This window comes from Lissotriton vulgaris, chromosome 1_1 (genome assembly GCF_964263255.1).
Source record: "Lissotriton vulgaris chromosome 1_1, aLisVul1.2, whole genome shotgun sequence".
Taxonomy (NCBI): Eukaryota; Metazoa; Chordata; class Amphibia; order Caudata; family Salamandridae; genus Lissotriton; species Lissotriton vulgaris.
The window spans coordinates 393,028,177-393,054,009 of record NC_141685.1 but is presented as its reverse complement, the minus strand read 5'-3'; the positions used below and the strand labels follow the sequence as shown (position 1 = coordinate 393,054,009).

The 25,833-nt window shown below is 44.1% G+C and overlaps 1 protein-coding gene across 1 annotated transcript in view; it reads left to right on the top strand.

Annotated features, from left to right (window-relative positions):
* LRP8 (LDL receptor related protein 8) overlaps window positions 1–25,833 on the top strand; it is a 1,071,653-nt gene that overhangs the window by 664,829 nt on the left and 380,991 nt on the right. The window lies entirely within an intron of this gene.

The following is a 25,833-nucleotide window of genomic DNA, read 5'->3' as shown; positions in this document are numbered from 1 at the left end:
TGGTAAAGTCGGATTTTAAGTCACCATTCTGAAAAATGCCACTTTTAGAAAGTTATTGCCAGAACGGGTGACCTTTGAGCCCTGTGCTGTTGCACTGCTATAATGAGGATGCTCCTCTCTTGAAGTAAACCAAGTTCACCATTTTTAACCAAATATTTCCAAAGTAATCTGTAGTAGTCCACAACATTAATCAATATTTCATCCATCCTCCTTATAATCACTCTGGAGGCAGCAGTGATAACTTAGAATGTTTTATTTTGCATTTTCAAATGTCGTTTTCTGCCATACAAGCTTATACAAAGACACGTGCTTTCAACATTCCATTAAGCCGGCATTGTTAAAGCAACCCAATGCATTTCGAACTGTTAAAGTTCTTTGTCAGGGGTACTGAAAATAAATCAGAAAGAACTGCATGAAAAAAATGATACAATACATTTACTACATGTGCGAAATCACAAAAACGGCAACCATTTATCATCCCTGAAACCCCAACTTAAATCCCCTTTATTTTCGCTACAAAACAAAAGTGCACTTAAAAGCGTTTCCTCCCAAACCCTTTCTAAACGCCCATTCCCCTCGTGAAAACTGATGTTGATTCTCTTAAATTAAAAGCAATGAAAAACGTGCTCCTACCCATTCACAGCGTTCCTATAGGCAAACTCAGTTCTTTTTACCTCATCACGCCATAACCGGCCGTTATTTGTATGCTTATCTTCCTCTGTCTTCATGGCATCAGCAACTCTCTGCTCTTCCTAACCGATCTTAAAACCTGCTCTCACACGTATTTCCTATCAGTGCTTAATTAAACTGACCCCATGACCAACCATGTGTTATAATTCCTGAAGGAATTAACTAGTGCCTAACATACCCATACTGCACCACCCATGTGAACGTAAACTGTGAACCCAGCTAAAGCGCAACAGCACGGGACTCAAAGGTCACCCGTTCTGGCAATATCTTTGATATGCTGTGTGGGACGTTCACAGCGCTGTGATGCACGCATGTATTTGGCAATTTAAGCAAAAAATTAAACCTAAAGAAGAGAAGGTGTGCACTTGCTATTTCATACTCACTTTTAGAAAGTTCGCATTATCTTGTTCTAACCATTTGGTTCCTCTATCCTGGATCAAATGACTAGGTGTATCTTGCAGTTTGTCTTTGTGTATTTCTCCCAGACAGTGAGACAATGGGGAGTAGGTCTTGGCAGGATAGGCCATCTCTGACTTGTTGAGGTGGAGGAGCTGTCACCCACCACACTTGCACAACACAAAGCCTCTGCTGCACACATTCACACAGGGTTTGACAATACTCTTTTGTGACCCTCATCTAAACACCTCTGTGGGTGGAAAACTCCAGAACCTTCTCCTACCCCAAAGTGGTCACCAGGTATAAATAATGGATCTGTAGAACAAACTCTTGAGGACACCTAGGGACCTATGGAAGCCTCAGAAGGACTGCCGTGCTGTTCTGCTGGAAGGACTGCTACTCTGCTGCCCTGATGATTGAATGAAAAGGACTGGGCCTTCATTTTGAACCCAGGAACAGCAGAGCAGCTTGAAGGGCTAGTTGGATGGCCTGCTTATCCAAGCCTCGTGTACAGAAAAGACTCCATCCACCTTGAACCCAGCACCTGGACTGTGTCTTCTGAGAGTCATAACCCCCATGTGTGCCGCCCCAGTCATAGTCCCTTGTAAGATGGCCTGAAGGTACTTTGCCAGCCCAGCTGTAGTCCTGTGAGCAGAACCAATGCAGTGTGATGTAACCCCTTGCAGTCTTCTCTGAAGCACTGCTGTGTGATTCATCCTTGACACAGGCCTTCGCATAGCAAGTCACTCATTGACAACATCCTCGACAACGACGCATGACTCCGCATTACAACCCTGCAGATTCTTCAGGACTGTCGGTGCATGACGCATCTTCGATGTTGGACTTCACATCACAAGCCCCTCATCAACAGCATTCTTGATAACGATGCAGTGCTCTTCATCACAGCCCCAGAGCTCCTCAAAACCACAGCTGTGCAACGCATCCTCAATGCAGGATCTCGTAACAGTCTGCAAGGTAGGATTTATGGTACTTTGTTCTGCTGGTCTAGCTGGGTCCCTGTGTTTGGCTCAAGCTCCATTATGGTCAGCCAGGACAAGTGCTTATTTTGAGCAGGTGCTTTCTGGTGCTCAGCATTGGCACTTAATTGGTTTCCGGTGCTCGGTACCGGCACACAATTGTAAACACCATACTTAGTACAATCTACCACATGGTGGAACTGCTCATCTAATTTAGAGATAAACAGAACAACGGTTGTTTAGAAATACCATATACATTAAAATAGTGCTAATACCTACCTCCCCAGCCATTCCTTTAGCTTTGGGGACCTAGAATAATCTGAACTGTAACATTTACATGCTGCAGTAACCTCATGGCCAGAGCCCTGGCACTTAATATTTTACAAATTAAGCACTGGCCAGGACGTGTGACTTAGTCCCAGTCCAGCAAGACCAGACACCGCTGCTGACGCTTTGTACTTTTAGGCACTATTTTCACTTAAAACTTTAAAATTGTTTATCCCCGGTTCTATTGATCGATCTCAAATAAGTTATTACATTTTACTCTATTTTTCGAAATTGTGTGAGATTTTTGTGTAGTGTTTTCACTTTACTGTTTGAAGTGCTTCATAAATACTTTAAGCATTGCCTTTAAGTTAAGCCTGACTGCTTTAGTGGCAAGCTACCAGAGGTTTATGCATAGGTTAATTTGGGGTATGCATGTGTTTCACCCTGACAGAGATTTTTAGAAATCTAATTCAATGGTGAAAGTAGATATTTAACTTCAGTGTGAAAGTGTACTTTGTGCTGCCTGAGAGTATACTGGTTTAGAACTTGTTTGCCTCACAGCCCTGCACCATAGACTAAATGCATGTCCTTCCTCCTAGAAGACAATGGCCTGGCCTGTGACAGCAGGAATTTAGCAATTTTATTAACAGTGGACACTTAGCAGGGATTAGTCACCTGGGAAGTAGATGGGAACATATGTCTATTGAAAGAGCAGATTTCACAGCATTTCTCTGAAGTTGAAATACCAAATGGAGCTTTCAGGACCTACAATCATTGATTTCCGAAGCCACTCTATATGTTGTGTCTGTGTCCCCACCAGGGGCGGTTCAAGCGCTGATAGAGGGGAAGACACCTAATCTTCATAGTAAAATAGACAGAGCAGCCAGGTTCCTGCAGCTGCAAGAAGACGGTGACCATTTGGTTGATGGATTCTTGGAAGTTTGCAATAAACTGAAAGAAATGCTGCTCTCCAATGATTACATGGGTTATGTAGTCAATGTAGTGGCCGCTAATGCTATATATGGTCTAATTGTAAATCTAATAGCCTTGCAACATGTATATATGACACTGACGAACCTGATGTATATGTCACCAAATGTGCTATAGTAATATGTTATGTAACTTGAACTTGTTTGTTTTGGTCTACTACTGGTTTATTCAGGTCTCCTGTTCAAAGATTGTACTATGCAACTTGCTCCAAAGCCTGTAACACCTATGAGTTTGGTTAAAACAATAAAAAAAAAAAAGGATTACATGATTGGCTTTATATTGATGCTACAGAGAGAGAAATGTCACAAGGCCCTCCTTACTCGTAAGAAGGAGTGACTGACCACTTGTGTCTGGGCACGGGGAGAGCACTAGAGACCTGGTGCCTGGAAGCCTGTCCTGAGAACATCCGGGCCATAGGAGATTCCAGGAGGTAGCTGTAAGCAGGGGTAGAGTCTGGTCTCCCACTTGAAGCTGTGACTGGTGTCCCCCAGAAGAGCACCCAGTAGATTACAAGCAGTGGAGCTGGCCACAGTGGAAGATTACAGACTCTGACCCCGACAGCCCGGCCTCTATGATGCAGAACATGTTTGTTGGTAACCTTTCCTTTATTTTGATGTGAGTGACCTATGTTGCCCATTTTTGGCGATGCACAGAGACTTAAAGTAGGCTTTAGATCTCCATTGTTGATATGGGCATTTTTGACTTAAAAATCTATATTTCCAGTTTCTCTGCGAGGGAGATCTCAGAAGAATGCAGTGAGCAAACCAGACAGCTAACAACAAAATCTGCAAACTCTTGGTGCTGCATTAGAGGACACACTCCTGCCTTCTCCCCACTGCCTGGTGAGAACTGGGATAGGAAAAGTCTAGCTGGAAATAAAAAGTAGCTTCTGTACCTTAAAGCATTGGCAGATGTTTTCCGTTGCATCAACCAAAATCTCTAAGCTCCTATGTTATGTTAAATTCTCTTATAAAGCATACGTAGGTTTCTCTGAGACTGAGACAGTTTTTGGGGAAGACACTGAGACACAAGTATGGGTATGTTAATAATTATGGATATCCCTGTTGAAAAAAGCCATATCATGAGATCTCTTTGAAAGGTGTCAACTCTAGAAATTGGCCGAAAAAAACAAAGAAACTCAATAGGAAGAATAGAACTGGACCCCATGTCAGTATTGTTCTGAAGCTTTAACTTTCTTATACATATGCTACATACATGCCAATATTTTGAAATAGCAAAGTGGGAGATTTTAAAAATAAAATCAGGGAAATGTATTCTCTGATGCAGGCAATTTTAGGCGAGAGACAGCTAAAATAAAGCAAATTTTTTTTGGCTTCAGAAATCGGAGTCTTTCGACTGAATCGGTTCTGTTGGCATTCATGTTGCCATTATGCTGATTATAAATATGTTTATGTTGTGTTGTAGCATTCTCAGTTTGGAATGTAAGGGGCATCATTGGAATAGGAATGTATGAGTCGGGATTCCAGGGAGGGACAGTTGAGAAGGGAACTGGGAGTTGTAGACATCGTTTTATAATGTTTTGTAGCAGAGTTGCCAATAAAGAAGATTTGAATTGAATTGGAGTAAGAATTGACTTTACAAATTGGCGACAGAGGATGCGCAACTCTGCGTGAACCCACGGAGGAAGAAAAGGAAGTGTAAAGTTAAGTATACTAAAGAAGTAAAATTGGCCGAAGAGAAGAGGACGGAGGTGAGCAAGACGACGATAATTTGAATATAAAGGAATGGAACTGGAGAAAATTAATTACGAATGAATATTTGAAGGCAATTGAAGAATTGTATCTTGCGCGTGAGGAGTAGCGCGTGAGGTGGTGATCCGGACGTTGTGCGCGTGGAAAGGAGATTGAAGTATCGCGTGCAGCAGCAACGTCATTGCGCGTGAAGAAGAAGTATCGTGCAGAGGATTGTGATGTAGGATAAGAGTACCAGATGCGCACATGCTGATTGGCGAGCGTGTGACATCATCATATTTGGCGGCCATTTTAACGAGTTGGGAAGACTCGTATTCATTTTAAAGCAAAACACGATTGTTAGAGGATCGGGAAAAAAAAAGGAAGGAAAAGTAACTTTGAGAAAAGCAATTGAAACGAGTAAGAAGAATCGTATTTACTAAAAGAGGAACTGGTGAATAAAGAACTGTAAAATTAATAAATAATAAAAGCACAAATAGGAAACGGCCATTATTAGTGATAGAGAACTACAAGTAAGAAAAGGAAACAAGATCTCAGCTTGTGGAAAAGTTGTGTTAGTTTGTGTGAATTACAACAAACACTAACTAAAAAGGGAAAGTGTATTGCTAAGCATAATTTAAAGGAATATATATATATATACATATATATATATATATATATATATCCCTACCAGTCTCTCTCCAACCAGCATACCGAAGAAAGTGTGAACAACTCCGGGGGAACAAAGTAGCTTTTACTGGTGTAAAAGCGCTGACAGACAAGTTGACTCCTGAAACGCTAGGCAGACGCGTTTCATCCTTAACATAGGAATCTTCAGTGCCCGTTTCAGTCCGTTATCAAAAAGCACAGGGGCCAATGCTTCGGTGATTTATTGAAGCTGACACCACTCCCATTCTGTGGCCACACCCTGTACCTGCCTCACAGGTAGAAATGTTCTGAAAGTCACGCCTGCTCCCAATGCTGCATTATGGGTCTTGTGGTCCACCGCAGGGACCCATACAGTGAAGGGTGCTCCTCAAACATCCAGTGATGGTTCCACACTGTGGTGGCCGGCGTCCCTCTGTCCCACAAAACAGCCAGTGCAGAAATTAAAAAGTCTTTCTTTGCTCCCCCTCAATCAGGCAGCGAAACACTGCCTCCATCCCTCCCCTCTTGTAGATGTTTCTCCAAGTGGTGTTTCCTTGTGCAGAGGGGGGGTGACACGGTAGCAGTTTCATGCATTCATCAAAGAAGTAGCAGGTAAGCCCGTGTCACACCAGACCGAGAGGGGTTCACAGTGCGCCAACACCTGCTAGCCGGCGCTATGTATCCATACCAGTCTCTCTCCAACCAGCATACCGAAGAAAGTGTGAACAACTCCGGGGGAACAAAGTAGCTTTTAATGGTGTAAAAGCGCTGACAGACAAGTTGACTTCTGAAACACTAGGCAGACGCGTTTCATCCTTATATATATATATACAAAAAGAATGTGTGCAGCACAAACATTTACATTAACGCCACCAATACCATTCTTAACGGAACCTGGAGAACCGAAAATAAGATGGCAGGAATGGAAAGGGTATTTCAAAAATGATATGTTCACTATTAAAAATGAGGATAAGACGCCAGAAATTAAAAAAGCAATATTGCTACACCCCTTAGGACCAGAAGGGATTAGGCAATATGAGCAAATGCAATAGAAGGAAAGCGGTGAAGAAGAAACAGATGTCTATGAGAATGCGTTAGATGACTTAGAAAAAGATTACGCACCAACAGTACAACAGTATGTGTAGCTATTGACAGGTACAAGTTTTTCAGGGGGAAACAGGAGCAGAATGAGAAGATTGATGATTATTTAAGTGTTTTAGGGAGAATGGCGGAGAAATGTAGATTTGGACAGATAGAAGAGGAATTGATAAGAGATCAAATCATCTTGCTGACTAATAATAAAAGGGTGCAAGAAAGGTTATGGACCATGGGAGATGGAACATTGAATAAGGTACTGGCAGTAGTGAGAAAAGTTGAAGTATCTGTCAGATGTGCAAAAACAGTTCTGGGTGATGAGAAAGGAAAAGAAAAAAAAGAGGTGTGCTTTGTAAGGAAGACTATAACAGCAAGCAGCGTTGGCGCTGAAAAAAGAGATAAGTTTAATGATAAAAAGACGGAGAAGAAATATATTCAAGCAACAAAAAATGAATACAGAAGAGAAAGCCAAACTAATTTTGCGTGTTTTAGATGTGGAAGCTATACACATTTAGCTATTAATAAAGCTTTTGGGGCAGGAGATCAGAAATGTACAGTATGTGGTTTAGTTGGTCACTATGCAAGAGTTTGTTATACAAGAGATAAAACTACAAGGATAAAATATGTGACAACGGAAAAAGATAAAATGAAAGAACAAGATAAAGAAGAAGATTCAGAAGACGAAGATGACATTTTTATAATAAGGGACTTTATTTTGGATGTAAAGTGTAAAGGAAGAAGTAAACCAAAATGTGAAATTGATGTGGCGGGGGTTAAAGTGATGTTGGTGGCTGATTCAGGATCGCCATATACTATCGTTAATTTGGATATGTGGAAGGAAAAATTTGAGAAAGAAATTGGTGTTGACTTATTGAAAAGTGACATAAATCCAAGAGGTTTCACTGGGAAAAGCATTCCTATGGTGGGGTGTAGAGATGTGACATTTGTGTTTAAAGGTAGAGTAGCAGAGGGAAGAATGTATGTTGCTGAATATGGACCAAGTGTTTTGGGATGGAAAGATCAGGCAAGTTTAGATATAATACTAAATCTGAATGCTAAAGAACAAGTTATGGTGTTGGGTGAGAATGATGATTTAGCGAAAGAAATTAAAGAAGAGTATAGTGATGTTTTCTCAGGAAAAATTGGTGTGCTTAAGGGATTCAAACGCGAGATAAAATTGAAGGAGAACGCTGTTCCTGTGAATTATAAAGTGAGGAACGTTCCCTTTACAGTAAGGAATGAATTAGAGAAAGAATTGATGAGGTTGGAAACATCGGGAATAATTGAGAGGATTGAGTCATCTGTGTGGATGTCTCCGATTGTGGTAGCTAGGAAATCGAATGGTAAGATCAGACCTTGTGTGGATTTGAGAAGTGTGAACAAAGAAATCTTAGTGGATAAATATCCTTTACCAAAGATTAATGAGTTATTGGCTAAGACGAAAGGTATGAGATGGTTTTTAACAGTTGACTTATCGTCAGCATACCATCAGATTCAGTTACACAAAGGAAGCAGTAAAATAACATCTTTTATAACACCTTTTGGCTGTTTCCAGTATGTTAGAATGCCATTTGGGCTAGCCTCTGCGGCGGCAGTCTTCCAAAGGATTATGAGTGAGATTTTGAGAGGTATTCGAGGTGTGTTGTATTTTGAAGACGACATATTAGTAATGGGGGAGAATAGGAAGACTCATGATCAAAGGTTAAGAGATGTACTCAATGTTTTGAGGAATAAGGGACTGACGGCGGAATATGGAAAATGTAAGTTTGCTAAACAAAAATTTAGGTCATAATATTGGTATTGATGGTATTTCTCCAAAAAAAGAATTGTTACATGCGGTGAGTGAAGCACCGGAGCCAAAGAATAAGGAGGAACTCTGTTCATTTTTAGGGTTGCCGGAGTATTACTCCAAATTTGTGAGGAATTTTTCAGGAAAATCTTATGAATTGAGACAATTATTGAAACAAAGGAGTAAATTTGACTGGAATGAAAAGTGTAAAGAATGTTTTGAGATCTTGAAGAGGGAGGTATGTAGTGCTACACCTATTAAGGGATTTGATCCAGAATTAAGGGTTGTGTTAACAGTGGATGCCAGCAGGAAAGGTTTGTTGAGGTTTTGACACAGAATAAAGGTGGTGATAGGGAAGTAGTTATTGGATTTGCATCACGGAGTTTAACACCAGCAGAAGAACTTTATTCTGTAATAGAAAGGGAGACCCTAGGTTGTGTGTGGGGAATGGAACATGTTAGGGTGTATTTATGGGGACATGCATTTGATGTAAGAACAGATCATAAGCCATTATTGAATTTATTGACAACGAATGGTATGATAAGAGCATCGGTGAGAATAGCAAGGCTTTCAATGAGATTGCAGGATTACAACTACAGGATTAAATATGTTCCCGGTGTACAAAATAAAATTGCGGACTGTTTGAGTAGAATGCCTATACCAATTAAAGAATTACCTAGGAGTGAGTGGGATGATTATCAAATTGCTGTGGTAGAGGAAGAGTTCGTCAAGTCTATTGATAAAAGAGAATGGCTTTTGCATTATGGAAAAGATGAGTTGATGGAGAAGATCAAAGAGAAGGTTTTGGAAGGTTGGGGTGAAAGGAAACCAGATGCAGAAGAAGAAAGAAGTTTTTGGGAAGTACGAAGTGAGTTCAGTGTAGAGTCAGGATTTGTGTACAGAGGAGGAAAGATGATACCACCAAGAAGTTTGAGAAAAAGAATAGTAGATTTATGTCATGAAGGACATTTTGGCATTGTTAGGACAAAGAAGAGGGTTAAAAGTTCATATTGGTGGCCAGGTGTAGATATAGAGGTGGAAAGAGTTGTGAGGGAGTGCAAAGAATGTGCTGATTCAGATAAAAATGTAACAATGTTGAAACCAGTGGAGAAGTGTGGCTCACTGGTTAGAGGAGGCATACCCTGAAGCAGAGGTCAGACCCGGGACCAGGGTTCAATTCCCGACACGCAGGGTCTTGAGCCCAATTGTCCACGGACTCGCTAATTCTCGCTTCGGTGCCCACTCTAATCATGGGTTCACACTCTGCAACTCTGGGCATTAAGCTTGCTTAATCTCCACAACGGCCCCCCGCGACGGGATTCCTGGCCTTCACCTTGGGGATGCCCAGTACGGGCTATCTCACACGGAAAGGCCAGGACGGGTTCCCAATGCAAGCGCCGAGATACCCAAGGGTAAGTCGAGCGCTATATAAGACCTCACAAAAAAAAACAAAAAAACACAATTGTCACCTGTGCAATGTCCAGAAATGGTTTGGGATTTGATTGCTATTGACTTTGTTGGTCCAGTCCAGAAAAAAATGGAGAGAGTAAGTTTATTATAGTTTTGATAGACTACTTTAGTAAGTGGGTTGATTTAGAAGTTGTCAAGAAAGCTGATGCGGAAACAGTGATAACTTTTCTGAATGGTGTATTTTTGAGAGAAGGGTTGCCTAAAAGAATTATTAGTGATAATGGAACGCATTTTACAGACGTGAAGGTTGAGGATTTTTTTAAAAGGAAAGGCATAACACATGCATTGACATCTGTATATCATCCTTTGGGTAATGGCGCAGTGGAGCGGTTTAATCGCGTCATTAAAGGGACTATCCAAATTGCTTGTGAGAATAAGAAGAATTGGGAAGTTGAGCTTAAAAAAATTTTGTGGTGTTATTGTCTCACACCTTGTCTCACTGGTTTGAGTCGATTTGTGTATATAAAAGGAATTTTGATCAAAAGAATGTGACAAGGATGGAAGAACTTGAAGTTGGAGATTGGGTAAAAACTAAGAAGTGGGGAAAAGTGGCTAAAGGAGAAAGTGTATTTTCAAAGCCATGTAGAGTTGTGGAATGTCTGAGAAACTCGGCTAGACTTGGTGATGGTCGGGTATGGCATATGAGTCGAATAGCTAAATGTGAAAATTTTAAAAAAGCAGAAGAGGAGGATGTTGGGGGAACTACAGCTATGTTTGAGGAATGGTTGTGGGAAGATTAAGTGGAAGATGAATTAGAAATTGAAGAAGAGAATGGTCTGGGAAATGAAGAATTATGTGAACAAACTTGTGCAGATACAAGGAGATTGGGAAGATTTGGAAGAGTCATCCATACTCCTCACAGACTTAAAGATTATACGTTAGTTTAAGTTTTTTTTTTAATTTATTTGTTTGTTTTGTTTTTTGTCATTATGTTGTATATAGTTTTCTTAAGGTTATTTATTATTGTAAAGGGGGAAGATGTGTTGTGTTGTAGCATTCTTTTATTTTTTTTATTTTTTTATTGTTTTGCAGCACAAAAAAAGCCATGTATAACAAGTATGTCAGCATCAAGCAACATCCCCATGACCCCAACCCCTTATCCCTCCCACCTCCCTCTTGTTCAAAGACCCCGTAGCCATCAATCAAATGTTCAGTCCATGTGGTTCCCAAAGTCTCTTGCAGCAGGGGCATCCAACCTTCAACGCTCATCCCTGCTATGCCAACCATGGAGCCAAGTGTTCGTGTCCCTTTAGTGTTGTAGCATTCTTAGTTTGGAATGTAAGGGGCATCATTGGAATAGGAATGCATGAGTGGGGATTCCAGGGAGGGACAGTTGATGAGGGAACTGGGAGTTGTAGACATCGTTTTATGATTTGTAGCAGAGTTGCCAATAAAGAAGATTTGAATTGAATTTGAGTAAGAATTGACTTAACAGTTTACTTTGATTACTTTGTAAATGGTGCCGTATAAAACTGCCACTTCAAAGGTTTCACTCTTTGCAAGTGACCAACAGCAGACCAAGTGCAGACCGACAACTTCCGGCCACACTAGGGACCCGTATGTACGCCTCATGAAACCACGCGGCCGGAACACTTCCTGACAAGCAGGGCATGCCTGCGCGCTGTCGGGGAGTTGTTTACAACGCAACACTTCACTGGACGCCGTTGACGGATGCGCATGGTTACATCTGTTTAGGCGGTTGCTCAATTTGTCTCCCTTAATTGAAATCTTGTTTGTGCTAGCTGCAGGAAGTTAAATTATGCCGTGTTTTTTAATCTCCAGCGCACGTTAAATTGAGATGGAAATGGTTCAAATTGGCCATAGAGCGCTGCGTCAAAGAACAAAACCCTCAACCAACATCGTAAAATATGTTATGTGCAGAGCAACAAACATGGCTGCTGAAGAAATGCAAACGGTGTATTAACGCTCCTCTCGCGGCTTTCTTTTCTTACAGCTGGTATCTTTATCGCCTCACATTAATGGAAGCAAGCATCGTTTATTCCGAAATAAAAATGTTAATACGCTATTTTGAGTCGTGTTACCAGGCGCAGTTTGTGATCTACAATTGCCTGAGTGGAATGACAGCAGCAGGAAATTAAGGAAATCACACCATATTTAGCAGATGAAAATCCCCCTCAGTAAAGCGGGCCGAGCAGAGTCGAGAGACACGGTGCTTAATTGTAGGACAGGACAGCTGGGGGATTAATGCTGTGCATCAGGCTTGTCTATGCAGAAATGAACCGGAGTGTGCAGCTGTAGTGTCGTCCTGCTTAAAGAATTAAGGCTCCTCGCGCAGCCGTTGGAATTACAGGAAAATCCCTATTGTATTCAAAAAAAACATTCTGGGATATGTGCCGACTAATGGCTCGCCATGACCTGCATGATAACCCTACTACAGGGTAATTACGACTTTTTATTGCAAAAATGTGCACATTTGTAAAGCGAGAATTACACTTGTAATGAGAGAATTACACCCAGTTTGTCATACTGTAAGAGGATAGTGGTCCTGAAAGGGGCGCACAGTTGCCATAATGTAAATTATTTCAGAGAAATGTATTGAAATGTGGCCCAAGAGTGTGCCTTGTATTGTATTAAATTCACAATTGCGGCCTTGCATTTGTCATGCGTGTTGTGCAAATATACTGTCTTCAGAGATGTTATGTAAACCATGCTTATGATATTTCCCTTGTTTGCAGGTTTGTCTGTTATTGTCAGATAGCATGTGAAGGCCCATTGTGAATATATTTAGGAGTCATTTAGAGTCTGGCAGATGCCCTGTCCACCAACCCCCCCCCCCCCCCCCCCACCCCCCCTGCCCCATTTAGAGGTGGTCGTCAAAGCAGGTTCCATCGTCTGAGCCCTGTCTGATTCTGCTCTTGGAAACCTTTGAGGGATGGCCCACCGCCACTGGTGTCGGTCAATGTATATCAGAAAGATTGCTTTATATTGGGTAATTCTTCAGATGTATGTATTTCCTGTTGGGGACTTCTAGGTAAATCCTGGCCTCCTTGAAGAGTAAACTCTGCTTTGGGAGTTTTTAATCGAAAAGTAAAACATCTATACAGAGTCAGTGCATCAAACATGACTTCCACGCGGACACGAATGAGTGCTTTTAATAGAGCTGCCACAGCCACGCAGGCTCGAATCACTAAATCTGGATAGCATTACTCCACCAGGGGATCAAAGGCCATGGGCATGACCTGGTGGCATGGTGGACCACCTGCCAGATTCTAAAAGACCCTCATACATAGTGCCGGTGATTTGTGGTTGTGCAGTAAAATGGGAATCCCTAACACGACTGGCTTTGCGCTAGTGTAGAACCAGTTAATTAATTTAGTGACCACAGGTTAGCAGAAATAAAAGTCAAATCAGCTGTAACACTCCCTTTTGATTCGGTATCCACTGAATCAAGACTTTAGTAAATTTTTGAAGTGAGAGAATGAATGAATGGATGAAAGGATTTCTAAAGCGCATAGCTACTGCTACAGTGTCGTTTCGAAAGAGGTTTTTTTCTGGAATGCATCAAAGTAGAAGGGGAAGCTCATTCCAATACTTGGTTGCCACTTTTAGAAAGTTGTCATTATCTTGTTCTAACCATTTGGTGGCTGCATCCTGTATCCTGGGTCACATGACTAGGTGTAGCTGGTTGGGCTGAACTGCCCCACTTCTTCCATTTGGAGTAGGGAACCAGCAGTCGGGCAGACTGTGAGAGCAGAAATCTTTTAGGACAGTATTCGATGATCCTTTTGGACAGGTATTTAGGATCTGCCTTTTAGAAGGCGGAATGTGACACCTTCAAGGCTTTAAAGATGATCCTTATTATGCCGATAACCAGAGCAACTGGCTACAGAAGTGGGAGATTGAGGCATGTTTGGGAAGTTTAAACAAAAGGCGAATTGCCTTGTTTTGTACAATTTGCTGCAGCTGCTGAATAAGTTAGTCCAGGACTCGAAATTACAGAATGTTAGCTTAGTCCAGTCTGTGAAGATCAGTGTCTGGACTATTGGTTTTTGGCCTACCCAGGAAGGGAGGTTAAAATGTAAATGTAAATTGATACTTGTATAGCGCACTACTCACCCGCAAGGGTCTCAAGGCGCTTGTACGAATACCGCTGTGGAACCCATCCTGGCTTTCCCTGTGAGGCGTCCACTCCTGGGCACCCACAAGGTGGAGGCCAGGCATCCTTAGCATTGTGGGGGCTGTTGTGGAGATTAAGCAAGCTATTGCCCAGAGTTGCAGAGTGGGACTCCATGATTGGAATAGGCACCGAGGCGAGAATTATCAGGTCCATGGAATTTTGAGCGCAAGACCCGCCGAGGCGGGGAATTGAACCCTGGTCCCGAGCTAGACCTCTGCATCAGGGTCTGCCGCTCTAATCATTGAGCCACACAAGAAATGTTCTTAGCATCCTCAGTGTCCAGCCGGAGGTTTTAATCATTGCTGCGATCTGGAATTTGAAGGATAGGTGTGTGTCAACATGCACCCCTAAATTCTTGCCCACCTCTGAGGGGGTAGGAGGTAAAGTGCAGCTGGTACACCCTACTTATACTGGTATGTAGTAACATCGATTCTCTAGCGTTCAATGTTTTGCTCTTGCCTTGAGGCCTACAATTTAGAAAAAAATCAGCATTGATAGACACACAGCAAGCACGTGGTATGTGTTAGTTGTGTGTTGTCAGGCTCTGCAGTAGTGCCATTTAGCACAGAGGAGACCTACTTAGCTACTCACCACCCAATGACTGTCAAAGAAGAAGCTCTGTCTGTTCTTTAAGTCCCCCTAGGATGTTAATGAAAACCAACAGAAGCAATCCATGGTGACATTCGGAAATGAGAATGTTTTACGAAAGAGTGGCCCATCTGTCACACTGTTCATCGAACCAAGGAAAGTCTATCTAGACTTCCACCTGACTGTAGCAGACCTACATAGCCAAAGTTTAGTGATATGGAAAGTGACGGATCTTTGACTTCATAACCGCGGCCAATTAACAAGAGGATTCAAGGACAGGAACACATTTTAATCAATTAGGATGCCCAGCCAACTCATCAAGAGGACTGTTGGTATATGGTGTGGGAAGGATGATGTGATTCTGCAGGAAAATGTTTGAAGAACCAACTGGTAGATCAGGGTAAGAGGCTTATGAGGTGCCTGCAGAGTAAGCAGATTGTGAATTAGGAAAGGAACTCAACCTGTATATGGAGATGCAGTCCCTTATAACGTGCTAAAGCTCGGAAAAGCCCACCTGGGACTCTCTGATGACATATACCCTAGTAACAGTAGCCACCCTAAACAAGTTTAGGCAAAGTCAATACAACAGGTATCGTTTAGGTATATGTGATCTAACAGGTGTATGTTGTGTGATCTATTGGCAGGCACAAACAGAAAGCTCATGCAAAGAACCCAGGGATACAAATAACAAATATGCAAATATACACTAAAATATAACACTCATTCACTCAGACAATACACAAATGGACACATGCAGACAGTTGATTCTGATTAGATGTATGTATGTATGGATTAATAGCTGTGGGGTTGTATACACGGTGGAGTAGATGACTGCATTTATGTGGGAGTATACAATGGTGACTGGGTAGATCATTGGAGTAGTTCCATATCTGTTTTTATGCAAGTCTGAAAAATCAGAACTAATAAAGACCTAATTTAAAGACGTTGATGGACAACTCATGAAGTGTTACTTGATGGAAGAGGTATGCAACATTGAAGAGTTGGAAACTTGACCAACATTGGTGAACCTATAGAAAATATGGTTTTAATAGCAAGCTCAGAATGAAATTGGTCCACTAGCTGATGGTGTTCAAGCTTTTAATGAGGACTTGCAAGTAATGGCGGACTCTATACATTGTTGAAAGAAAAATCTTAATTGGCAAAGAGCTGGAAGATTTTGTCAAAAGTACCATCTTTTGCAGCTATTTCTTTCAAAGGAAATGCCATTGATTTTTTGGGGTGTGTGAGGTGAGGGTGGAGTCTGAAGACAGGTCATCATGGATTAAGATTTATGTAGCTCTAAAAGTTGTTTGTTTTTTAAGGGTGGAGAGATCAGAAGTAGACTTGGCATAACAATTAGTGCCTTTGCCCCTGAACTCGTTATATCTGTGGAAGACTCAGACCTCAAAAGTTTCCTGGTCGTGAAACTTTATGGGTTCCAATACTCTATTGTCCTAAGTACTGCGGCAGTGCCTGTCAAACGATTGTGTGATGGAACCGCGCATGCGTTTACCTCGCATGTCGGTTCCACACAGTCTTAACCAAGAATATGCCTTTACCATTCATATGCATTGTTAAGACTTGTATGGCAAAGACATGCGTAGTTAAGACTTATCAGATAAGTCTTATCCCCCATGACCCCAGCCCTGAAACCTAAAACTACCTCCTTCCCTCCTGGAAACCAACCCATGAGCCCTAAAAACTTCCTTGCCCCCTAAGCCCTAAAAACGACCCTGCCCTCCCCATAGCAATGAAAACTAACCTGCCCTCCCTAAAAAGTATCCTGATCCCTACCCCCCGTGCTGAGCCCTAGAACAGCCCCCTAAGCCTCTGCCAAGTCCTAAAACTACCCCCCTCCCTCCAGAAAACCAACCCCCTCCCACAGAACTCAAAGTCACCACCCCCAAGCGTTAAAAACGACCCTTCCTTCCCTAAGCCCTAAAAACTACCCCAGTCCCCCCATGAACCCTAAAAACATCCCGACACCCCCAGCCCTGGAAACTACACCAACCCTTAAAAACTACCCCCACCCCCAAATCTGGGCCGTAGCCTCACTTACCTCAATGTGTCCTCTCCCGATCCTTCCTACTTCTACTACAGCTAGACCATGCAGTGCCTTAACCCTGCAAAAGTGTGGTTAAGGCATATGCGTGGTTTAGGCAAGTGGAGAAGTGTGGCTCAATGCTTAGAGCGGCAGACCTTGATGCAGAATGCTGGCCAGGGACCAGGGTTTGATTCCCGCCTCGGCGGGTTTCGGGCTTAAATTCCTCTGACCGGATATTCTCGCCTCAGTGCCGATTCTAAGCATGGGTCCCACGCTGCAACTCTGGGCAATAGCTTGCTTAGTCTCCACAAAGGCCCCCTGATACACAAGGGATGCCTGGTTTCACCATGGGATGCCCAGGAGTGGACACCCCACAAGGAAAAGCCAGGAGGGGTTCCCTTGTGGTAGGAGTACAAGCGCCGGGATGCCTCCGGGTCGCTGTTCGCGCTATACAAATACGCCACATTTACATTTACATTTAGGCAAGCGTGGCAGCGCTTATGTTGCTCTGCCCACGTTGCTCCCACCTTTTTCCCAGTCAAACGGAAGATGAGGAAAGTGTCCTTCATTTTCAGGAACGGTTGGCAGTCTATGATGCAAAATTTAGTTGAATAAGAAGTTAACATTAAGGTAGAACATCCAGAGGGGGTTTCCAGAAATACATAAAATGCCGGAACTCTGACGCCTTTGCCTGTACCCTATCCCTTTCTTCTCTTAATGCCCCTTGGTATGTTCTTTCTTTTTTCTACCACCCTACCCCAACGTTCCTGGTTCTGGGGTAACATTGATGCTGAAGAAGCCAGGCAGTTGGTCTGTTGAGGCATGGGCATGAAGAATGGGCATAATGTAAGCTATGTATACCTGAGTTGCTTTACTAAACTGCTTTCCATCACCTGTGTTTTACATATTAACAGCTAGAGCAGCCGACTGGGGAACCAGGTTCTGATCTGGCGGGAGGCTCAAACATACTGCGATTTTAGCCAAATCACTTAATCTCCCTGTGATTAAAAAAAAAGAATGTGTCCATCTGTAATGCAACCGGTGCTCATGTAAAGCGCACCGATACCTTCGGGTCGAGTTTGCGCATATAAAAAAGCAAAAATAATAATTATCTGCCAACAGTTTGGAATTAAACATTCATCTTTTTATGAAAATGCATTCGAGCGAGAACCTCGACATGATCCCTTTTTCAGTAGCTTGGCAATTCATTTCCAAGCCGAACATATTTTGTTGCTTCTTTTTCTTCATTTGGCACCTGTGTCCCCTCACCCAACAAAGTAATGCCTACTGTTAAAGAATAATAACCATAACTCCGAAAGACCACGAATAATGGAACGCTCCGCCATGCCGTTCTGGTCTGTATGAGCCACTCCGGAGTGGACTGGGGGGTGTAAGGCAGTTCTTCATCTCCACTCCGGGTTGAACCTGTCACAGCAGGCAATGGTGGTGCACCGCTTGATCACATCAGGCATCAACACTTGAGGCAAGGGAAGTGAGGACATACCTAGTCTGCTTCAGGAAATGGCACTATTTTAGCCTGAGCAAAGAGAAGAGGCACAATCAGTTCACTGAGTACCAGGAGTTCTCCCCAAACCATGGAAGTGTTCGCGTCATCCTCACCTTGCTAAAATCATTATATCATCGTTAGCGAGGTTAACTTAAAAAATCCAAAGACGTGCATAAACGTATGTACACTTTAACCTTTTCCATGCGGCCGCGATTCCCCTGGTGTGCTGTAACCAGCACTAACAGGGGCGGGCCGTGACGAACCCCAGCCGTCATCTGCACACGAGCACCGTAGTGCATGACGGCTTGGGTTCGTCATCAGCATGGAAGGGGTTAATGAGAAGCCAAATTCTTTGTGACTCCCTAATGTTATTCTTGCTTAGAGGTACACAATGCACACCAGAACCAGAATGAGGTAAGTATATTGATGGTGCTGTGTCCTGTAGTGTACGCCACAGCTAAAGATCGCGCATCTTTGGCCTGACTTAGACGCTGATAGGTTGCAATGGTAGATGAGGCACTGTTATAATGAGTGCAAGTCATGCATTGCATTTTAAGCAAGCCAGTATAAAACAGTGTGTGCATTTATATTCCTCTGGTAACCTCATTAGAAAACCTTCTTGGCATAGATGATAAGGGACCTCAAATAACCTAGCAATGATTGAGGTGTAAAGTTCTCGCATTACCTTCTCCGCAGCTGTTCATCATCCCTCCTGTTTCCTTCTGCTTTCCACTGCCTAATTAAGAGGGAATTCAGCAATTTGAAAAATGTTCATTTTAGGATAATTTTTCTTGCCTGGAACAAAACTGGTTCTTGAGATTTTGCTAGCATTTTTAAAAGAGAAGTGATTGGCACACCGTGTGCATCCTTTCTGCAGCTAACTTACCTGTGCCCACCACGAGACATCACCAGTAAATGAAATAGCGAAATGACCTGCAACAGCTTTAACATTAGTAAATACAATCTTAATCTTTTTAAAACCTTAATTGACTACATGATCTTGTGGATTTGTTCAGATGTTTATTCAAGTGCTCCCATGCTTATGAAGTGAATGGTCATGAGAACATTTATGAGAGGCCACCTCAATGAGAGACTGCATGGACCTGTACCTAAGAATCATTCAAACCAATGAGACATAATCACCAGTCTACTCTATCCCTTATCCTTAAGCTTTCCTATCTCTTTCACTTCCTCTCCCACGTAAGGTCCTGCGTGTTCCTCCCACTCATCCCCACCTACCTAAATCCTTCCTCTGCTTCTAGTTCATTGCCCACTCTGCTATAACCGCACTTCCACTACTCTTTCCATCACTTCCTGCTTTATTCAATTATAATAAACCCCCTCTACCCCTTCCCCATCTCTACCTCACTCTGAACATGTCTCACCTTTCGATCCCACTTTTTACATTCAAATATTTCAGCCCCTGATCTAACACCTAACGTCTCCTAATGTTACTCAAAACTACACATGTGCACCTCATAGCACTAACCCTGAAACTCCACATGCTGCTTCTCCTCCACTTCCAAGTTTTCCAACCACCCTAGTTGTCTTCTCCCCTCTGCTCTACCCCTTAGCTATTTACCCTTCTTCTTCTCAGTAAAGCCCAGCTCACCCCGCCCCCCAAAATAAACTCTTGTACAAACTTACATGCCTGGCTGGTTCTGCACCTCTCTTCCCACCTCTTCCAAACCTTGTGCAATCTTTACTGAGCATGCTTGAGTCTACCAGTGACCTGACTGGCCCATCGTCTGCACCACCTGAATGTCTGACTTTATCCACTACACACTCCCACCTTCCTCTTTAAGTTATTAATTTTTTCTTCTATGAACTCCTGAACACAAGATCATTGACCAAGCACTTGCTGAACATCAAATAAAATATGTCAGATTCTAACCCTAATCTGCTGGTTGTCACAGAACACGGCCTACATGGCAGTGCAACACCTGTATTATATTACACAATACAGCAGCCGGGTTACACAACAGTTCTAAAATATAACCTGACTGATGCAAGACTAGCTATTTTCTGCAAAAAACACCACTGCCATCTAATTCTATCCGAGGCTGAACAGCCCCTAAATGAATATCTTCCATTCCAATGCTGTCCATCACCAAACTTCACATGCTTTTTTTCTTGATCTAGAGACCTCAACAATACAGTTCAGCAGTCTGTGTCCTTCTGAACGTCATGGTGGAGAGCACCTTAAAACATCCCAATCCCGCATACTTGGAGACTCCTAGTTTGAGCTGCCTGAACTCTAAATGCCGCCTCTCTAAACTAGAAACACTTACAGTTCATCATCTCAATGAAACATTTGCTCCTCCCAATTCTTAACCTACCTCTTACCCCACACAGCCCTTAACGCTGCTAATTTTTAAGTTTATTTTTAAAAAATTGTCTCTTGTGTAATTCTAGCTTTACTCACATTTGAACTTCCTGCATCTCGCTCCCAGCGCATCCCTCACTTTCGCTTCTGTACTTCCTGCTAGTGTCACGGTCTAGTGGTAGGAATCAGGCAGCCCCTGCACCCCAGGGCTGAGTGGTGGGTGGGAGGAGTCATGGGCTATAAAATCTTTGCCGGAGCAGGCGAGTCGGACTAGAGGGTCTACCTTGACGTACGGCGGGCTGCTTGAAATGCCTCTCATCTCTGTTACTTGGGAGAGAGGGGTGGGGGAGAGTGAGCAGACCCAAAAACCATTGAAGTGTGAAAAAGGCCGCTTTATTGGAACAGGTGCACATTTACAAATACACAAACTCGGCAACCGCCTCACAATCTAAACCACAACCAAAATTTTGTTAGTTTTTATTTCAAAACCCCAAACCCCGCCCCCACCCCACACCCTCCATCACACCCGCCCCCACCCGTACATACCCAACACAAAAACCATACAAACCCCAATAACATTATAACATTATAACATCACCTATCAAATACAAAATATCACATCATCGATTATAAACCAACTGATCATATCCCCCGACCCATATTCGCCGAACCCCACCTCAATCAGTATGAAACATCCCCCAACAAGATCCGATTACAACTAACGGGTCCAAACCTGGCCCAAAACTGACAATCACATAGCAAAACCGCCACGCACCTGTCCCAAGCGCCAAAAGAACAACGTCAAACCCCATGCACACATGTCCCAAACAGCAGCCGAAGGAGAAATAAATGCTCGAAACAAACCCCCAAAAGAGGGAGGGAGGGAGGGAGGTACAAAAATTCTAAGCTCAACCGGCCACCAGGTCACCAAGCCCAAAATGGTGCCCGGAGAGAGGAGCCCCGCCCATTTATAGGGGGCCGCACAATACAACTAAAAACCAGCCCAAAAAACGCCCAACTAGAATCTGCTAGAAGAAATACCCCCACCCAGATCTCCCAAACCGCCCGGGGGAGGAGACCTCCCAGGGGTCGGCTGCCCTCCCCCAAGCCCCCCTTGGGAGAGAGGGGTGGGGGAGAGTGAGCAGACCCAAAAACCATTGAAGTGTGAAAAAGGCCGCTTTATTGGAACAGGTGCACATTTACAAATACACAAACTCGGCAACCGCCTCACAATCTAAACCACAACCAAAATTTTGTTCGTTTTTATTTCAAAACCCCAAACCCCGCCCCCACCCCACACCCTCCATCACACCCGCCCCCACCCGTACATACCCAACACAAAAACCATACAAACCCCAATAACATTATAACATTATAACATCACCTATCAAATACAAAATATCACATCACCGATTATAAACCAACTGATCATATCCCCCGACCCATATTCTCCGAACCCCACCTCAATCAGTATGAAACATCCCCCAACAAGATCCGATTACAACTAACGGGTCCAAACCTGGCCCAAAACTGACAATCACATAGCAAAACCGCCATCCAGAAAGCCGTGGGGTGAAAGACTGATTCGGAGAGAGCCCCACCTTTCTGCCCCCCACACAGACCTAAAAACAGGGGGGGGGATGGGGGTGGGGGGGGGGGGAACCCAAAGAGGAGGTAAGACCAAAGCCTACAACAAACGACCCCTTATTCACCAACAAAATGTTGCACAGTCAGACAGCAAGATAAAACCTCCCGCAGCTCCAGCAGATATAAGTCCATACCCATCCTGGACAAATGGACACCGTCCCCCCTGAAAAATTCCACCGCATCATATTTGATGTCACTATGGACGATACGACCGAAACCCAAATCCCTGCAGAAACGGGAAACCTCCAGATTCACTTTCCTCCGAGATTTATCCACCGCCTTCGGTTTCACCGCATACCTCCAAACCCTCCTTGGCACCATTTCAGTCCACAGAACATGACAACCCGACCACTGTTTATGCAATAAGGCCAAGTCCTTTTTGATCGCCCGAAGCAGAACAACCCCTTTGACGGAACCCAAGTCATTTTCTTCTAAGTGAAGAACCAACACATCCGGGCAAACCCCCCCTACCAACCAAGAATTCAAAGCAGGGATCAGTTCCTTCCATAACATACCCCCCCTACCCTTCCAAACCACATTAAACAAACGATCATTGAAACCCAAGGATGAACCAAAATAACTTTGACGAGCTTGCACTTGAGCTCTCTTAACGAAGGAATGGCCCACGATCCACACTGTAATGAAAGCAGCCCGAGGACCAGCCACAGAACCTGAAAAAGAAAACAGAATCAGACAGGCAAAACAGATGAAGACGCCAGCGCTCCAGCAGCCTCATTTCGAACATAGCGCCGAAAGCAATCAGAAGTCCAGCGCCCCAGGCCCATGATCTCCTCCCTTGACCAGCCCCTGTGGAAGGCCTCCGTGGCCGCCCCAATCCTGAAGGAGTGAGTACCGTATAATGACCCATCTAAACCAATATGTCGCAGCGCTTTTCGCAGAACCATGCGCAGTTGATAATTCGACACACATGAACCATTTAAATGTCGAAAAACTTGAAGGTCTAATGACCCACCCGACATTTTCTTCCAACAAAGAGCCCATCGTAAAGGGCACGTTTCCGGAGGGGACACCGCCTCCAACCAAACACCTTTACCCATACTCCTTTGATCCGTTTTGGAGTGGGAGAGCCAAATGTGGACCCCCCTTTCCGACAGTTGAACATTCCCCCACAAAAGGCCAGGAGAGGACTTGTTGCCCAGTAATTCAGACACACGAAAAGCTCCAAAAAACATCCACACCATCAACGTGGCGAACAAACACTCTTCCACTCGATCAGAACACACAGCCGGGAGTACAGAAATCACCTGAAACAGCCTCTGCCACGACAAAGGAGATCGCAAAGTACGAACAGAACCTCTCTCTCTAGACCACCCCTCCAACATTCTCCTACCCAACTCCCCAGCCGACGGAGAGTAACCCCACAAAAGCTTACCCATGAAAGAAATACCCGCTAATTTGCCAGAAATAGTAATTCTAGACAAATTCCTATCCATCATGCACAAGATGAACTGAACCACATCCTCAGACCGTTGCCAATCCTGCTCCCTCCAACACGCACCCGACTCCAAAAACTCAGTCCAGGCTAACTCATACGCTGTCCTCGTGGAAGGAGCCAAGGAACCTAAAACCAGGCGAAAGACCCGGTGTTGCCTACCGTCCACAGGTGGTCCGGCATGGGAGTCGGCTCCTCGTCTGCCTCCAAAGCAAGCCCACGGAATCTCTCCCACTGTGAACGAGACAAAGCATCCGTAATGTCATTGTCCACGCCAGGAACGTGCAGGGCCCGAAAACAGATATCATGTTTCAGACAACCCAACACAAACACTCGAAGGAGCTTCAAAATCTGGGGATCCCTGGCCGACTGTTTGTTAATTACCTGGACCACAGCCATATTATCAATCCGGAAAAGAACCTTTTTGTGGGCCAGATCCACACCCCACAGAGTGACAGCAACAACCACAGGGAAAAGTTCCAGAAAGGCAATACTTCTGCCACCATTCATCCATTGCACAGGCCACTGTTGGGCACACTACCTTCCTTGCCAGTACAGACCAAAACCCTCACTTCCAGCAGCATCAGAGAAGATCTGTACATCCCAACACCAATCCACCTCCCGACACAAAGGCACACCATTGAAGGCATGTAAGAAGAAGACCCACATGCGTAAGTCCTCCTTCACCCCCGCGGACAGTCTCACCCGATGGTGTGGAAGGGAATGACCAGACAAAGCTCTGCCCAACCTCCTACAGAAAGTCCTACCCGCCCTAACCACTCTGCAGGCAAAGTTAAGGTGTCCTAGCAAAACTTGTATCTCTTTCACAAACACTTTCTCTTTTCCCAACATGGTACCAACCAGTTCAAGCATTTTTTGTTTCTTGTCCAATGGAAGACGAGCTTGCATCAAATGTGAATCAAGCTCGATCCCCAAAAAAGACATGGTCGCGCAAGGACCCATGGTCTTCTCAGGGGCCAATGGTACACCTAAATAACTCATCAATGATTGAAACGATGTGAGAGCAGCTTGGCAAACCAACGAATTGGCAGTACCCACAAAGAAGAAATCGTCCAAGTAATGAGTGACCAATTCATGGCCACTCTGTTTAGTAAACCACCATTGTAGAAACGTACTGAAAGTTTCAAACAACGCACAAGACATGGAACAACCCATTGGCAACGCCTTGTCCACGTACCATTTTCCAAGAAAATGGATGCCCAGAAGACACCAGTCTTCAGGATGGACTGGAAGGAGCCGAAATGCGGATTTGATGTCGCATTTCGCCATCAGAGCATCAGGGCCCGCCGTGACAACCAGTTGCATAGCTACATCCACTGAAGAATAAGATACCGATGCAGCTTCGTTGTCAATGAAATCATTTACCGACCCGCCGTCAGGCCATGATAGATGTTGAATGAGCCGGAACTGACCAGGCTCCTTCTTGGGGACCACACCAATAGGGGATACAATTAGGTTCACCAGAGGCCAATCATCAAACGGGCCCGCCATCCTTCCCTCACTCACTTCCTTGTCCAATTTTGACTGTACAATGGCAGGGTGTTCACTTGCCGACTTCAAATTCTTGGACCAACGTCTCAAACGTGGTCCCTCATACCCCAAACGAAAACCAACCTGGAAACCCAACAACAAGACCGACTGCAGCTCGGCAGGCTCCTAATCCCGCAAAGCAGCAGCCAAACGATCAACATTAACCGGTGTACGAGCCTTTGGGCCCAGCACCGGATGAAGACTTCCCTCCCCTGGGAGCTGGAGGTTGCTGTGGTGGCACGAAATTTCCTGAACTCTGTTGGGAAACCTGGGGACCCCCGGAAGTCCTAGGACCCCAGCAACGGGATAACGGATGGTTCTTCCTACCACATTGTGAACATTCGTGACTGAATTTACAGAACTGTCTATTACAAGTCCCGCTGTTAAAATCCCAACACGTGCCGGTAGGCGACTGGGTGTTAGAGTTGGCCCCCACCCCTCCCCGGGTGGGACGGGACTGAAAGGGACGATAGACTAAAGGAAGACCACTGGCTGTAAAAATCGTTTTACCAGAGGCAGACGAACCCATAGTGTGCTGCCAAAGGTCAGAGTCCAACTCACCCCAT